The sequence below is a fragment of the Bos mutus genome, chromosome 9 (genome assembly GCF_027580195.1).
Source record: "Bos mutus isolate GX-2022 chromosome 9, NWIPB_WYAK_1.1, whole genome shotgun sequence".
Taxonomy (NCBI): domain Eukaryota; kingdom Metazoa; phylum Chordata; class Mammalia; order Artiodactyla; family Bovidae; genus Bos; species Bos mutus.
The window spans coordinates 32,362,418-32,379,469 of NC_091625.1; the positions used below are offsets into that span (position 1 = coordinate 32,362,418).

The 17,052-nt window shown below is 43.0% G+C and overlaps 1 long non-coding RNA gene across 2 annotated transcripts in view; it reads right to left on the reverse strand.

Annotated features, from left to right (window-relative positions):
* Positions 1-678: 678 nt before the first annotated feature.
* The window catches only part of LOC138989137 (uncharacterized), an 86,763-nt gene continuing 70,389 nt past the window's right edge, over positions 679-17,052 (reverse strand). For both annotated transcript variants that reach the window (XR_011465327.1, XR_011465328.1), the window contains one exon: positions 679-3,872. This is a non-coding gene — a long non-coding RNA (uncharacterized lncRNA). The remainder of the gene's footprint in view (positions 3,873-17,052) is intronic.

Sequence of the window (17,052 nt, forward strand, 5' to 3'; positions counted from 1 at the left end):
ACAGAGTCCATAAGACTGTTCCATACATCAGTGTCTCTTTTGAAAGACACATTTTGGATGTTCTTCTGGGCATGCTTTCCTGACCCCTGCCTGTGACACCAATGTTGGGTTTATCGTATCTTCTTTTACTGATGTATTAATATGTCTCTCTCCCTCATGGGACTGTGTGTCTTAAGAGCAGCAACATTATCTTGTTCATCTTAGATTCCACTGCCTGCTCATAGCAGGTGATCAGTTAATATTACATGAATAAATGGGTGGATGGATGAGTATGCGAATGATGGATGCTTTTCTGAGGTTCCCCACAGTACCTGATACAATGTGTTATTCATATTTTTGGATCAATAAATATTACCATCTGATTGACTGGAAACCGGGTTTCAAGATAGTCTCATTAAACTAAGCTACAGAACCAAAATAAAAACCAGACCGCTGGTCTTGCTGCCAGTACTTTTGTGTGTCAGGAATATCCCCAGATTTGGATTAAGTTTGGGCCAGTTTAGAGGTAGACCCAGACGAAGATGGAAGAGGCAGATTGGTAGAGTGAGTGGCTGCCAGTGCTCCAGCAGAACAAACAGCTCATCAGCCAAGAACTCTCTCAGATGTCCATTTATGCATTTCTCAATTAAAGATTAAATTCATTACTATCATGTAAAAAATTGTTTAGTCTGGGTTTATTTTAAACTTTGTAAAATGGGTATTATTATGGTTGAAATCTTCCAAGACTTTTAACTTTTTGAAAATTGCATTGCTAAAATTCATTCATATGACTTCATGTGCCATAATTTGTTATTCCATTTCATGGCTATATTACAGTTTATTTATCTATTTCTTGATGATGGACATTGGAGGATTTTTCCCCAATTTTTGCTGTTAAAAGCTACATTGCTTAGACCTGATTGTGTGCCTCTCTACATACACAGGTACAAAAGTTCATCTTGGATATGCCTAGAAAAAGAGTTGCTAGGTTGTAGGGAAATATGATGGTCAACTTATAAGGCGCTGCCAAACTGTTTTCGAAGGTGCTTGTATAAAGTTACTTTCCCATCGGCAACAGATTAAGAATTGCTTGGTCCCTTTTTCCAGCATTTAGTGTTTTCAGAGTTTTGTTTTTTTTTTTCTTGCTATCATCTCTTTGCTGTATGTATGCATTTCTATGATCACGAATGAGGTTTGAGACTTTTATGATTTGGGACCAAATAGTTTTTCTCTTGTACAAAATGCCTTTTCATGTGTTTTGCCCACTTCACTTTTTCATTACTATCATATTTATCCAGAATTTAATTCTAGTGTACTTGAAGGTATATTGACTTGAGAGTAGAAAACCTGGGTCATGGTTAACATCTGACGATTCCTTGCCAAGTTTTCTTGAGCAAGTCATTTTCTCTCTCTGAATCTCTATGTTCATCAGAAAAGTGGAAAAAATAATACTTGTTCTGCCTATTTCACCATCTTGGGGTGATAACTGAATTAGATTAGGTATGTCAAAAGCCTCATAAACTATAAGTTGTTATACAAGTGTTGAGTGTTGTAGTTGTATTGCACATCATTCATTAAATCCATGGGATTTGGGAGGAATGCATGCATGCAGTGAAGTAAGAACTTTACTTGATAGAAACATTTGCAGATTCAGTTATGTCTTATCTCAAGCTAATCCGTCCAAATAGTTCTTTTACCTATATTAACCTTAGATACCATTTTTATTGAAACTTTAAAAAATATTTTAGTTATAAACAAGTCTCTTTGTACATAGAATTCCATCTTCTTTTTGTCATGTTGGCAGTCTCAATTAAATACCTGACGTCTTTTAATTCTTTTTTTAAGTAAATAAGACACTGGTCCATAGTGAAGCTAAAGATGGAACAGGAAATACTTTTGCTAACACAGAAACTCATATATGTGTGGGTATATGCCTGCATGTATGTATGTGTGTGTGTGTAGAGTGGTCATTACTTTATTGAGAACTTTTCTTTCCTTCTAATTCACCATTGTCTTTTTCCATTGCTTTTATATTTACTTAATTGAATTTTAAGAATATGGTTTAAATTATAACTTAAAGTAGGCTAAATAATGGCCCCTAATAATAGCACACACTAATCCCTGGAACCTGTAAATGTAACCTTAAACAGAAAAAGGATCTTTGCAGATATAAGTAAATTAAGGGGTTTGACATGGGGAAATTATGCTGGATTATCCAGGAAGATCCCAAATGCAAACATAAGTGTCCTTATAGAAGACAGACAGAGGTAGATGTGACAAGCAGAAGAGAAGATCATGTGACCATGGAGGCAGAGATTGACGTGGTGTGGCCACAAGCCAAGGAATGCTGGCAGCCACCAGCAGCTGAGAGCAGCAAGGAATGAAGTCTCCCCGGAACCTCCAGAGGAAATGGCTCTGCTGACACCTGATTTTGGCCCAGTGAAACTTGTTTTGGATTTCTGACTTCTAGAACTTTGAGAGAATAAATTTCTGCTGTTTGCAGCCACCAAGTGTGTGGCCAGTTGCTTCCATAGCATTAGGAAACCAACACTAACCCTTCATATGTGTCAGGCAGAAGGGCACTCAGTTATAAGGACTAGTTACAAATCAGTGATTCCTAACTTCTTCTCCAAGATTTAATAACAATGTGTTCATTGAGCCTTGTAAGGTGCCTGAATGGCAGTAGGTGCCGCAAGGAACATAAAAGGAATAAGAGACATTCTTATTTAGAATGTCATCCAGTTGAAAAACCTAGATGAATTGTCATCTAGTTGAAGAAACATCTAGTCGAAGAATCAAAATGAATAGATGCAAAAACATTTAGCATACAATTCAAGACAGTGCCTAAATCAAGCACTCTTGCCTGGAAAATCCCATGGATGGAGGAGCCTGGTAGGCTGCAGTCCATGGGGTTGCTAAGAGTAGGACACGACTGAGCGACTTCACTTTCACTTTTCACTTTCATGCATTGGAGAAGGAAATGGCAGCCCGCTCCAGTGTTCTTTCCTGGAGAATCCCAGGGACGGGGGAGCCTGGTGGGCTGCGACCCCATCACTCTGTGATGGGGTCGCACAGAGTCAGACATGACTGAAGCGACTTAGCAGCAGCAGCAACCTAAATCAAGGGATAAATTCCTCTGGTCATGTGAACAAAATGAGCAAAGCTAAAGGCCAGGATAAACAAAGTAAATAATAGGCAGGGAGTCTGTCAAACCCTTGGGATGGAAAGCTCATAATAGGAATAAATTTAGCTGCTAGGAGGACTCCCTCGCAAAGGGAAAATTAGCAGCAGGATGTCATCTTAATATTAGAGGAAGCAAGGAGCCATTAGTTATTTGGGGCAGAAGAATCGAATGATGGAAACCATGTCTAAGGAAGGCTCATTTGTTTCTGATGGAGCAGGTGGTACACTCTGGTTTACTTGTCAGTCTCTTTTCTCCTAATAGGCAGTATGACATTATATTTTAGAATAATTTTTTTCTGAAAAATATCTGGGACAGCTATGATGCTCCTTAGGATAAATAGAAACACTATGGGATGTCAGAAACAAGAAATATAAATCCTTCTCTCAGTATTCCCAATCAGATGTAATTGATATTTCTCCATATCTCACCAACTAAAAAACCAAGAACATTCTTCTTTAATATCCACATTGCAATAGAACCCTCTTCATGGGCTGCAGGAAGCCCATTTTTCTTCTGAATTTACTTCTCAAGTGGTTTCTGAACATCCTGGAAGAAGGTGTGCAAACTGTTGAATCTTGGCTCTCTGGAGTTCCTCAAAACTTCCAGGGTGTGTTTGACTTCCGCAGGCTGCTCTGGTTCCACTGTGCCTGTTGCTCTGAGCAAGGACTCCAGTTGCTCTCTCCATCCTCATGGCCAAGCAAAGTCTGGGCTGTGGTGGGGATAAACAGACATTTAGAATAAAGAGTAACAGGCACTGCTGCTACATGGGTACTGCTAAGGGCCAGGTACCCAGAGGAACCTCAGAGCATGGGGTATTAAGGGAAACTTCTATCAGACTTCAACATGGAGGGGCCAAACCAACCCCAACCAAAGAGCATGCCTAGATATCTTCCCACCTGGGAGTCCAGCCTCAGGAAGAGAAGTTCCTTCCCTCCTCCATCCTGGGCCAGCTCATTCCCACATCATGATGACTGTCAGTGGGAATAGCCATTTTCTTCATTAAGGCTTAATGCACACACCACTAGGCTTTCTCCATGGACCAGACAAGACACTTGACTAGTCAGTTACATATCAGAACATCAGTGATGGAGCCTGGAGAGCCCTGGTCTGTGCCATCCACTCCTGTCATGGTCCTCCTCAGCTTTCAGCTTAAGGTGAAAGGAAGATCAGGCTGCCTCTCCCTCCCTCTGCGGCTCAGGCTCACAACCTCTTATGGGTACATATTTGGGCTTGACGACACAAAAGGAACTTCAAGAAACAACAAGAATTTTTGAGGACAAACCAATCTCAACCCCAAATTTCCTAGCGCTTTACTTTAACTCAGCGAAGTCTCAGGAAATGTGCACTTATTTTTTTATTACTATGCAGAACATTCAACATCTCAAGTTGCAATATCCTTAGTTTAACAATGTGCTAAGTCACTTCAATCATGCCCAACTCTTTGCGACCCCATGGACCATAGCCCACCAGGCTCCTCTGTCCATGAGATTCTCTAAGCAAGAATACTGGAGTGGGTTGCCAGGGGATCTTCCTGATTCAGGGATCGAATCCATGCCTCTTACATCTCCTACATTGGCAGGCAAGTTCTTTATCACTAGCACCACCTGGAAAGCTTAACAATAATTCCACATTTCCCCCATAACAATTTGTGGTGATTTTGTTTTTATGTGTCAGCTTGATTGGGCTAAGAATGCCCAAATAGCTATCAAACATGATTTCTGGGTGTGTCCTGTGAGGGTGTCTGTTAGCATCTGGATCAGTAGACTGAGCAAAGATCACCCTCATCAATGTGGGTGGGCATCAAGCAATCTGATGAGGACCTGAACAGAACAAAAAGTCTGAGGAAGGGTGAATTTTCTGTCTCGTTGCTTGAGCTGAAATATTCATCTTCTCCTGCCCTCGGATCTGGGACGTCAGTGCTCCTGGTTTTTAGCCTTTAGACTCAGACCAGGAAATTCACCATTGGTGTCTGGATTCTCAAGCTTTTGGATTCAGACTGAATTATACCACTGGTTTTCCAGTTGCAGATGGCAGAGAGGTTGTGTGACTTCTTGTCTTCCATAAAACTGTGAGCCAATTCTGATAATACATCTGCTATCTAGATCTATCCTATTTGTTCCATTTCTCTGGAGAACCCTGACTAATACACTCCACATTTATAAATAAAGAAATAAATTGCCTATTCTACTCATTATTTTCCGTGACAGAAATGTGTTACAGAAAAATTGCTAGCAGCTTTAATTGGTATTCCTCCAGTTTTCAAGAGTAAATTAAAAACTTATCACCACCGTATTCCATTCCATATTTATTGAACTATAAATGTGATTCAACAGCTATTCATTTATTCATTCATTCAACACATACTTTTTAAATGCCTACTATGTGCCCAGTGCTGTTCTAGACACTGGAATACAGCAGTGAACAAAGAAAAATCCCTGCCTTCAGGGTATCTGGTATTTCATTCTGATGCGGGAAAGTGGTGAATAAACAAATAAAACTGGAATATATTAGCTGATATTATTTGCTGAAAAGGAATAAAAACTTAGGATAAAGGGATATACAGTGACTGGGTGAGGCCATTTTCAGAAGGGTTAAAAGGAGAGATTTTTCTGACCAGGATATATTTGACTGATATACTTGATATATCAAATATTTGACGTATTTAATATATACCCATCATTCTGTATTCTTTTATTGCCTTTAGTCAGAGCGCCTCAGAGTTTTCGCAAAGTGAATGGATGACATCTGTACTGACTACATTTCCCAGCTTTCCTTGCAACCCTGTGTGCCACAGACTAATGGAGGGGGCTTCCCAGGTGGCTCAGTGAGTAAAGAATCTGCCTGTAATGCAGGAGAAACAGGTACAGTTCCTGAGTCGGGAAGATCCTCTGGAGAAGGAAATGGTAACCCACCCCAGTATTCTTGCCTGGGGAATCCCATGGACAGAGGAGCCTGGGGTGGGCTTCAGTCCATGGGGTCGCAGAGTTGGACAGGACTGAAGTGACTGAGCAGGCACGTATGCATGCACATACAGTTGCTGCTGCTGCTAAGTCACTTCAGTCGTGTCCAACTCTGTGCGACCCCATAGACGGCAGCCCACCAGGCTCCCCCGTCCCTGGGATTCTCCAGGCAAGAACACTGGAGTGGGTTGCCATTTCCTTCTCCAATGCATGAAAGTGAAAAGTGAAAGGGAAGTCGCTCAGTCATGTCCGACTCTTCGCAACCCCATGAACTGCAGCCTACAAGGATCCTCCGTCCATTGGATTTTCCAGGCAAGAGTACTGGAGTGGGGTGCCATTGCCTTCTCCAACACATACAGTAGGTACTTACTAAGAATGTTGGAGGAACAACAAAGAGGTTTGTGAGGTTGTGGTAGAGTAGGAGGAGACAAAATCAGACTTGTATCAGAGGACAGCTCATCTTATGCCTTGGAACCCTCATTAGCGGTTGGGGTTTTATTCTTATGAGCTGTGGACATACTGTTGGAGCAAAGGAATGACATTATGTGATTTCTGTTTTAAAAAGATCATCCTGGCTGTTGTGCTGAGAATAGAGCAGAAAGGCAAGGGTGGGAGCCCAGAGAGACTGCTTTAGAGGTTATAACAGTAATCCAGGCAAGATAGTACAGCAGCTGGGACTAGGATGCTAGTGGTGGGTGCAGTTACAGAGCATTTCTAAAGTAGAGATGCTCGATGTGCTGATGGATTGTAAATGAAAGAAATAAGGGTGATGAGCATAGAGGGAAAAGGGATTGACATGAGAATTAGAAAATCACATGAGGAGGTCTAGGGGTGGAGCAGGCAGTGACTTACATTTTTTTTGATCAGGAGCTTCATATGACCACTTTTTTTTTGGATAATTGTAATTAATTTTATCTCAGTCTCCACCAATCAAGTGTCCCTTGTGGCTCAGCTGGTAAAGAATCCACCTTCAATGTGGGACATCTAGGTTTGATCCCTGGGTTGGGAAGATCCCCTGGAGAAGGGAAGGGCTACCCACTCCAGTATTCTGGTCTGGAGAATTCCATGGACTGTATAGTCCAGGGGTGGCAAAGAGTAGGACACGACTGAGCGACTTTCACTTCACTTCACTTCCACCAATCAGACTTTGCATAGGGAGTTCTGCGGATGCGCTCTCTCTCTCTCTCTCTCTCTCTCTCTCTCTCTCTCTCTCTCTCTCTGTCTCCTCGTTTGACCTCTGCCATGTCTTTCTGTCCTTAGCCTAAGCATTGCTTAACCCAGTCATCTCTCTGGGGAGATGTTCAGTGCCAGCAGAAGATAGTGATCTCTGAGTGACATAACTTAATTATCTTCTCTCTCAAAAGCACTTAGGGAAAGAGAAAATGAGAGCAGGGATATTGAATCAATGTTGAAGATATGCACTGTTATTGGAGAAACGATGGGAGGTTGAAATACCGATGAAGGTCAGGAGGGAAGAGAAATCCCAAGCCTGAGACTGTGAGAACAAGTGAGAGTTGAGCAGTGGGAGACAAAGATCAGGCATCAGTGGTCTCCATGACCACGAGGTGAACCAGAGGTGAGGGGGGAAGTGATAAGGATGAGCAAACGGGAGGATTGACCTCGTTTCTCCTTCACTTGTAACTGATGCAGTCTTTAGGTGCCCCGTAAATTGATGGGATTAAGTAAACTTGAGGAAGAGGCCCCAAGACAATTGTCATACTTTTTAAGATCTGATTATAAATTAGATTTGAGCTCAGTTGTTCTTATAAGAAAACAAGGCAAAAGTTACCCTAACCCTCTGTCCGAGGTGTACAAATGACTTAAGATGGGAAGTCCTTCTTCACTTCCAGGGGGGAATTACCCATGGCAGTGTCAAGCCATCTAGGGACACCCAAAGACAAACTCCAGGGACGGCTTTTTTTTTTTTTTCCCCATTTGCTAAGTGGATGTTTCCAGAATGGACAGTCATTGCAACTGGAATAGGACAGCCTTGAAGCCACTTCGGAAACTGCAAAATATCCAGCAACTATACCAGGCATTATGAATCCAACATGGAGGGAAATATGTTTTAAACCAGTGAATGACGGGTTGAGAGTAAGAGGTACCTTCTCAATCTCTCACTATGGTTTATAGCTAACAGTCAAATTTAGCATGAAAAGCAATATGACTAGAATCTCAGCATTGCTTATATATGCTTTTATTTGACCAGGCTTTTAAAAAATTAATCAATTAATGGCTGCGCTGGGTCTTTGTTGCTGCATGTGGACTTTCTCTAGTTGTGGAGAGCAAGGGCTATGCTCCGTTGCGGTGCCTGGGTTTCTCATTGCAGTGGCTTCTCTTATTGCACAGCACAGGCTCTAGGACGCTCAAGCTTCAGTAGCTGTGGCATGGGGGCTTAGTTGTTCCACGGCATATAGAAATTTCCCAGACCAGGGGTTGAACCTGTGTCCCCTGCATTGACAGGTGGATTCTTATCCACTGTGCCACCAGGCAAGTCCCTGACCAGGCTTTTTAACATGCCTTTATTCCTTGAGATATTTGGTATTGGGATAATTTGAGTAATGATTATTGTGAATAATCATGACTGCTCCCACATCTCTAAAGACTTAGTTATTCCTTAAAGACCCTCAGAAACCTTAAAACTTTTAAGTTTTTTGCATACCTACAGAATATGTCATCACCTTTGAAAGTAAATTTATTAGGTTTCTGAAAAAGGGCAAAGTAAAAACAAACTTATAGCTACTTTTATGTACATAAAATCATGAAAACAAATAAAATCAAATATTCATATTAAGATCTTTAGTTCATTTTTTACTTAAGAACTGTTGATGATGAGGCCCTTGCTAAACTTTAGACTCGGGTAGATGAAAATCATTGTTATTAAAAATACAATTAGGCTACAGATTAGTGACGGCCAAGAGGTGATGTCATTTAACTTGAACAATATTAATCTGTGGGGAGAGGCATGTAAATATTTTCAGAGGATGAAAACTTACAGATGACTTATGAAAAAACAAAAAGATGCTACCTCAAATATTTTAGGGTGGTTACTATCATAAAAAGAAAAATACCAAGTATTGGAGAAACGAACTCATGCTCTGTTGGTGCTAATATAAAATGGTGCAACAACCATGGAAATGGTGTGACAGTTTCTCAAAAAAGATTAAAGGGCTTCCCTGGTGGCTCAGTGGTAAAGAATCCACCTGCCAACGCGGGAGGCAAGGGTTCGATCCCTAGTCTGGGAAGATCCCACATGACTTGGAGCAACTAAGCTTGTGCTGTGGAGCCCAGGACCCACAATTGCTGAGCCTGCATGAGCCCTAGAGCCCATTCTCTGCAACAAAAGAAGCCACTGCAATGACAAGCCTGCGCTCTGCAACTAGAGAGCAGCCCCCACTCACCACAGCTAGAGGAAAAAGACCCAGCACAGCCAAAAAATAAAGAAATAGTATTACCACAGGATCCAGAAATTCCATCTTGGAGTATAGACCCAAAATAATGGAAAATAGGGACTCAGAAACTATTCGTGCATCCATGTTCTCAGCAGCATTGGTCATAATAGCCAAGTGGCAGGTCGAAGCAAGCCAAGTGTCCACTGACAGGTAAGTAGATAAATAAAGTGTGAGATACACAGACAACGGACTTAAAAAGGAAGGAAATTCTGACACACGCTAAAACATGGATGAACCTGGAGGACATTATGCTGAGTGCAATAAGCCCATCACAGAAGGACAAATGCTACAAGATTCCACTTATATGAGGTAACGAGTGTAGTCCAATTCACAGAGACGGAAAGCAGAGCGTGCTTGCCAGAGCCTGGAGAGGGGATGGGGAAGAAGAGTTTGTAATTTAATGCTCACAGAGTTTGCAAGATGAGAGGAGTTCTAGAGATGGATGGTTGCACACCAGTGTGCTTGGGCTTGTTGCCACTGAACTCTGCACTTCAGAATGGTTCAGGTGGTACATTTTACGTCATGGGTATTTTACCACAATTAAAAATAATTTTTTTTAAGTTAAAAAAAACACTGAAAACAAGAAGAAAGTTTAAAACTGTGTTGTAAAATCAGCAATCATGTATTTTTTCTTCAGTTTGAGGCATCTCCTTCTGTGTTTTGCTCAGAGAGTAATTCCCTGATGTGATGCTTACACATTCCCCACTGTCCAAACCTTGTTCGCCCTGCCTGCTGCTACATTCCAAGAGTTCCTGTCCTAATTAACATTTCAGTCTAATAAGATTTTCTGGCTCTTAAAGTGTGATCTATCAATTGTTGACATATCTTGGGGTATGGCCAGGCATAACCCAGCTGACTACAGCTGCCCATGGGACGGGCAGGCTGGGAGGGGCTGGGCAAACAAGCACCAGGGAACAGGTGCCAAGAAAAAAATGCAGTAGGCAGGGTAGGTAGCAGGGCAGGAATGAGTACAGGGATGGTCCATGGGCACAAGGTTGCAGTAAGTCCCAGTGGAATTCTGGCAGGTGGTGACCTTCTGGGATATAGCAAGAACTTAGATCGGCTGAAGATATTGCGGAAGGTTGTCAGAAGCTCACAGTTAGGATTGTTCCAAGAATGGAGATTGACAAAAGCATGGCAGAGCCTCGAGCCTCAAATGACTAGAGAATTCTAGCAGGTTGAAAAGGCAAGATTCTCAACATTCAGATTCCTAGGTACCAGATATTGAATAGCAGATGGTTCAGGAAGGGTGACTGAGCCTAACGCCTAGAATGTGGAGCTAAATTTTAGGTATCCCAGGCCCCTTATAAAAAGTCAGGATTGGCCAGACACTGAGCAGGGCATAATTTAAGGACCTGAGCACCATGGGACAGCCAACTAGTCGACCATAACTCGTGATTAAAATAAAGTTGAATTACTGCTGGACTGGAAGAAACACAAACTGGAATCAAGATTGCCGGGAGAAATATCAATAACCTCAGACATGCAGATGACACCACCCTTATGGCAGAAAGTGAAGAGGAACTCAAAAGCCTCTTGATGAAAGTGAAAGTGGAGAGTGAAAAAGTTGGCTTAAAGCTCAACATTCAGAAAACAAAGATCATGGCATCCGGTCCCACCACTTCATGGGAAATAGATGGGGAAACAGTGGAAACAGTGTCAGACTTTATTTTTCTGGGCTCCCAAATCACTGCAGATGGTGACTGCAGCCATGAAATTCAAAGACACTTACTCCTTGGAAGGAAAGTTATGACCAATCTAGATAGCATATTGAAAAGCAGAGACATTACTTTGCCAACAAAGGTTCGTCTAGTCAAGGCTATGGTTTTTCCTGTGGTCATGTATGGATGTGAGAGTTGGACTGTGAAGAAGGCTGAGCGCCGAAGAATTGATGCTTTTGAACTGTGGTGTTGGAGAAGACTCTTGAGAGTCCCTTGGACTGCAAGGAAATCCAACCAGTCCATTCTGAAGATCAGCCCTGGGATTTCTTTGGAAGGAATGATACTAAAGCTGAGACTCCAGTACTTTGGCCACCTCATGTGACGAGTTGACTCATTGGAAAAGACTCTGATGCTGGGAGGGGTTGGGGGCAGGAGGAGAAGGGGACGACAGAGGATAAGATGGCTGGATGGCATCACTGACTCGATGGACGTGATCTGAGTGAACTCCGGGAGTTGGTGATGGACAGGGAGGCCTGGCGTGCTGTGATTCATGGCGTCGTGAAGAGTCGGACACGACTGAGCGACTGACCTGATCTGACCCATTCTAAAGACATGGAGCTTTGAGAGTTGTTAGCACTCTAGGCATCTTCTAATATAAGGAAACTATTGGTGAAGAATCTAGCTTTCTGAAGATCACAAAGCATGGCAGAATTTGTAAATCCAGGACGCAAAGAACACTTTGAGATAGAAGCAGACTAAGCTTTGTTTCTTGGCTGGAAGGAAAAGTCTTGGCAAAACATCCATTCTCTAATATTCCGCTGGTGTAATTGGCGAATGCCGTGTACTCTTCTCTGACCTCATATAGACAAGGAGGGTAACTTCTGAACCTAACAAGCAGACCCACAGCCAGAAACAATTCTGTATATTTAATATATATATTATATAATTTTATAAACACACACAGGGGATGACAGAGAATGAGATGGTTGGATGGCATCACTGACTTGATGGACATGAGTTTGAGTGAACTCCGGGAGTTTGTGATGGACAGGGAGGCCTGGTATGCTGCAGTCCATGGGGTTGCAAAGAATCGGACTTGACTGAGCGACTGAACTGAACTGAACTGAACTGAACGGATAAACACCCACAATCCATTTCGAGTTCAGATGGGAATGTACACGAAACCTTGGGCCTCACAGCAGAGAGAAAGCAGCTATAAACCAGGGAAGAAATCCTCCTGTTGTCCTTCCAGGGCTTGATTAAGTGCCTGCATGGGCGGTGTAGTCAGAGTCTCTGAACAGGGCGGCACTGGCATTCTGTTGAGGAGGAAACTAAGTCTGGGAGCTTAACTTATTTTCTCAAGATGTCTTGTTCAGGCAACAGCAGCCCTGAGGTATTATAGAATCTAACAGCAAGGAGGGTGAAGGAGAGTTAGAAGGTGAAGGAGAGCTCCAGATGGATAGGTGCTCAAACAGAACTTGTCATTGTGTCATGAGAAGCCCTCCTCGTCAACGTCTGCTCTAGGAAATCTCTGGTCTGGAAATATAGTTAGGGGGTCCCCCAGCTTAACCAGTTTAGACCTTGAAGCACAGTGACTGCCTTTATTCTTAAAAAAAAAAAAAAAATCAGATAGGGAATTCCCTGGTGGTCCAGCGGTTAGGACTTGGCAATTTCACTGCTAAGGGCGTGAGTTCAATCTCTGGTCGGGGAACTAATATCTCACAAGCAGCACAATGTGGCAAAAAAAAAAAAAAAAAAAAATCAAGTAAAATTACAGTTTGCAGAGTGACAGTCTTGTGATTTCTTGCTGGGAAGTAGGAGGAAGGATCGACCCTCCAGGGAACCCCCTCTCTTCAGCATCACAGTTACCCACCCTATCCTCCAGCATCCTGACCTCAGTGGCTTGGCAGGTCGTCAGGCCAGACCTCACTTCATTCTTCCTTTCTCAGACTGGGGACAATGCCGAGTGCCAGGGCCAGCCATGGAAGAAAAAAAGGGGGTATTCTTAATAAACCCTGAACTCAGAAATGCTCCAACTCATAGTATGCTGTGCTTGACCAAAAATATACTGGTATTCATTTTTTGTTGCTGCTTTAATATCACAAACTTAGTGGCTTAAAATACACACATCTATTCTCTTTGAGTTCTGGAGGTCTGAAGTCTGAAATGCATCTCATTGGGATAAAATCAAGGTGCTGCAAGGATTGTTCTCCTTTCTGGAGCATCTAGGGGAGAATCTGTTTTCTTGCTCTTTCCAGCTTCTAGAGGATGTCTATATCCCTCGGCTTACACACATTTCTACCTTCTAAGCCAACCGTGGCTGGTGGAGTCTTTCTTGCTAGTTGTTTATTTTATCCATTAGAGCATGTTAATCAAAGTTGTTTTAAATTTTCAGTCTGGGAATTCCAACATCTCAGCCACGTCTGGGTCTGACAATTGTTCTGTCTCTTCAATTCTGTCTTTTGTCTTTCAGTATGCCTTGTCATTTTTTCTTAATAGCTGGACATGATGTATGAGGTAAAAGGAGCTTCTGTGAACAGTATGTAATGGTGAGGTGTTGGGAGTGGTCCCATGATTAGGTCTCAATCTTTTAGTGAGCCTGTGCCTCTGGGTTGGGATCTCCTAAGTGTTTCTCAGGTTTTCCCTCCTGTTTAGGTGGAATAGGATGGCTAAGTGGGCTGGAGTTGGATATTTCCTTTCCCTCGGTCAGTTAGTCAGAGAATACCTAGCCGGTTAGGCTCAGTTAAAGAGTTTCTGCAGAGGGCATGCCTTGCTAAGAACAAAATGTTCTGGCATATTTTAAAATTGTTCCTTTTCCCCTTCCCTTCTCATACTGGAAGTCTGAGACCAGTTTTTCCCTCCAATATTTACTGTGGGGACCTGGTTAAGCCCCTGGAGAGAGCTTATCTCACAATATTGTGCGGACCCCCTCTGAGAGCGTCCCCCCGGAGTATTTAACTCTCAGCATTGTCTGCATTGAGCCTCTAGCAACTCAACAGTAATAATTCATGATAACCCTGGCATTGGTTCCTGTGGTAACTTCCCCTCTTGAGTTTCTGTTCAGTTCAGTTCAGTCACTCAGACGTGTCCGACTCTTTGCGACCCCATGAATTGCAGCACGCCAGGCCTCCCTGTCCATCACAAACTCCTGGAGTTCACTCAGACTCACGTCCATCGAGTCAGTGATGCCATCCAGCCATCTCATCCTCTGTCATCCCCTTCTCCTCCTGCCCCCAATCCCTCCCAGCATCAGAGTCTTTTCCAATGAGTCAACTCTTCACATGAGGTGGCCAAAGTACTGGAGTTTCAGCTTTAGCATCATCCCTTCCAAAGAACACCCAGGGCTGCTGTCCTTCAGAATGGACTGGTTGGATCTCCTTGCAGTCCAAGGGACTCTCAAGAGTCTTCTCCAACATCACAGTTCAAAAGCATCAATTCTTCGGCGCTCAGCTTCCTTCACAGTCCAACTCTCACATCCATACATGACCACAGGAAAAACCATAGCCTTGACTAGACGGACCTTTGTTGGCAAAGTAATGTCTCTGCTTTTTAATATGCTATCTAGGTTGAGTTTCTGTTAGAGAGGCAGAAATGCCATGTATTTGCCTATCTGTCTGTCTTTCTAGTCTTGTGGGCAGTGGCTTGCCCTCGGTCTTCCTTGCTGTTATGCATCCTAGAAGAGCTGTTGATTTTTCAATCTGTTTACCTTTTTACCTGTTGTTAATATGGAGAAACAACCTCCAAGCTCCTTATGGCAGTACCAGAAACCAGAGTTGTGGCGTCTTTCTGTTTGGCATTCCACTTAGACTCCCCCACCTCCACTTTTAAGGACCCTTGTCATTACACTGGTCTCAGCCAGACAGTCTAGCATATTCTTCCCATTACAAGATCAGCTGATTCACAATCCTAGTTTCATCTGCAATTTTTTGGGAAGTTCTTTTAATTTATATATTTATTTTTAACTGAAGGATGATTGCTCTACAGTATTGCATTGGTTTCAACCAAACATCAGCATGAATTGGCCATAGGTTTACCCACGTTGCCTCCCGCGTGAACATCCCTCACTCTTCCTCCCCATCCCACCCGCCTAGGTTGTTATGGAGCCTTGATTTGAGTTCCCTGAGTCATAGAGCAAATTCCCATTGGCTATCTATTTTACATATGGTAATGTATGTTTCCCTGTTACTCTCTCCATACCTCCCAACCTCTCCTTCTTCCTTCCCCAGCTGTGTCCCTAAGTCTGTTCTCAATATCTGTGTCTCCACTGCTGCTCTGCAGGTAGTTTCATCAGTACCATCTTTCTAGATTCTGTATATATGCATTAGTATACAAGCATTGTTTTTTTTCTCTTTCTGACTAACTTCACTCTGCGTAATAGGCTCCAGGTTCACCTACCTCACTGTGGCTGACTCAAATGCGTTCCTTCTTATGCTGAGTAGTATTCCATTGTGTGTATGTGCCACAGCTGCTTTACCCATTCATCTGTCAAAGGATGCTAGGTTGTTTCCATGTTCAAACTATCGTGAATAGAGCTGCAATGGACATTGGGTTACAAGTGTCTTTTTCAATTTTGGTTTCCTCAGGGTACATGCCTAGTAGTGGGATTGCTGGGTCACATGGTGGTTTTATTCCTAATGTTTTAAAGAATCTCCATACTATTCTCCATAGTGGTTGTATCAATTTGTCCATCTGCAATTTTAATCTCCCCTCGCCACATAATATAACATAGTCTCAAGTGCCAGGGACAGGACCAGGACATGCACATTTTTGAGGGACCATTATTCTGACCAATGCAAGATCCTTCCTCAGAATTTTTTGGGGGGAGGAAGGAGGCAGAAGATACTGGGAATCATGACGAGAGGAACAAGGGTGCTTTGTCCTCAAAGCACCGGGACAGTGATCTCCATTTCCTAAACCCCAAGATGGCTCTTCCATATACCTTAGAGACCTGCTATTCTCCCTGTCTCTGAGTTTATTTTAGGAGAATTTTTAAAATTTCATCTGTTTGGGGAGGAATGGCTTTCTCATTCGGTACAGATACTACGTGTTTCAAAAAGTGAAGCTGAGGATCTCCTCCCTAGGGCCAGGGCTCCCAAGTCTCAATCCATGAACGAGAGTAATGACAGTAATGAGTCCTGAGTATCAGTTTAAGGGGTGAGGAATAGTGTGGGGAGGGGAGACGGAGTGAAGGAGGAAAGGGAAAATGAAGACAAAAGTTAAAAAGACTGGGATAGAAAAGATCAGGGTGCCTCACATGTTCTAAGGATGAAAGTTATTTCAGTCATGTCTAGACACAGGCACTGGCTTGCCATGTGAGTGCATTTCACAGCACGGCAGTCTGAGCCTAGGGGCTCCCAGGCAGCTCCAGATGTTTGCAGGGAGAGGTTCCCCCAGTCCCTATTGTGAAAGTGCAGAAGCTTCAAAAGGATATTAGGAGACCCAGGAACAAAAAGGATGGGAGTGTGGAGAAAGGAGATCAGAACAGAAGAGGTAGAGATGGTAGTTCAAAGGGGAAAAGAGAAAGTTGAAATGCAGTTAAGAACGTTCATCTTGTTGGATTAGGAACCAAAAGAGTAGACTCAGGTAAGAAATCAACCGGAAAGATAAGCGTGGATTCAAGCGGTTCCTGGGTGAAAGAGAAAACCCTCAAACCAAAACCAAAACCCAGCCCCCACTGTGCTCAGTGTCCTGTCTTCTTGCAGCTGCTAAGCCCAACCTCCAGCAGCCCTCTCTGCATGGCAGGCGCACATGGCCGACGCTGGTACTCGCGGCTGAATGTCTGGGCTTGCTGGTGTCTCGGCGCTGTGACCTCCAGC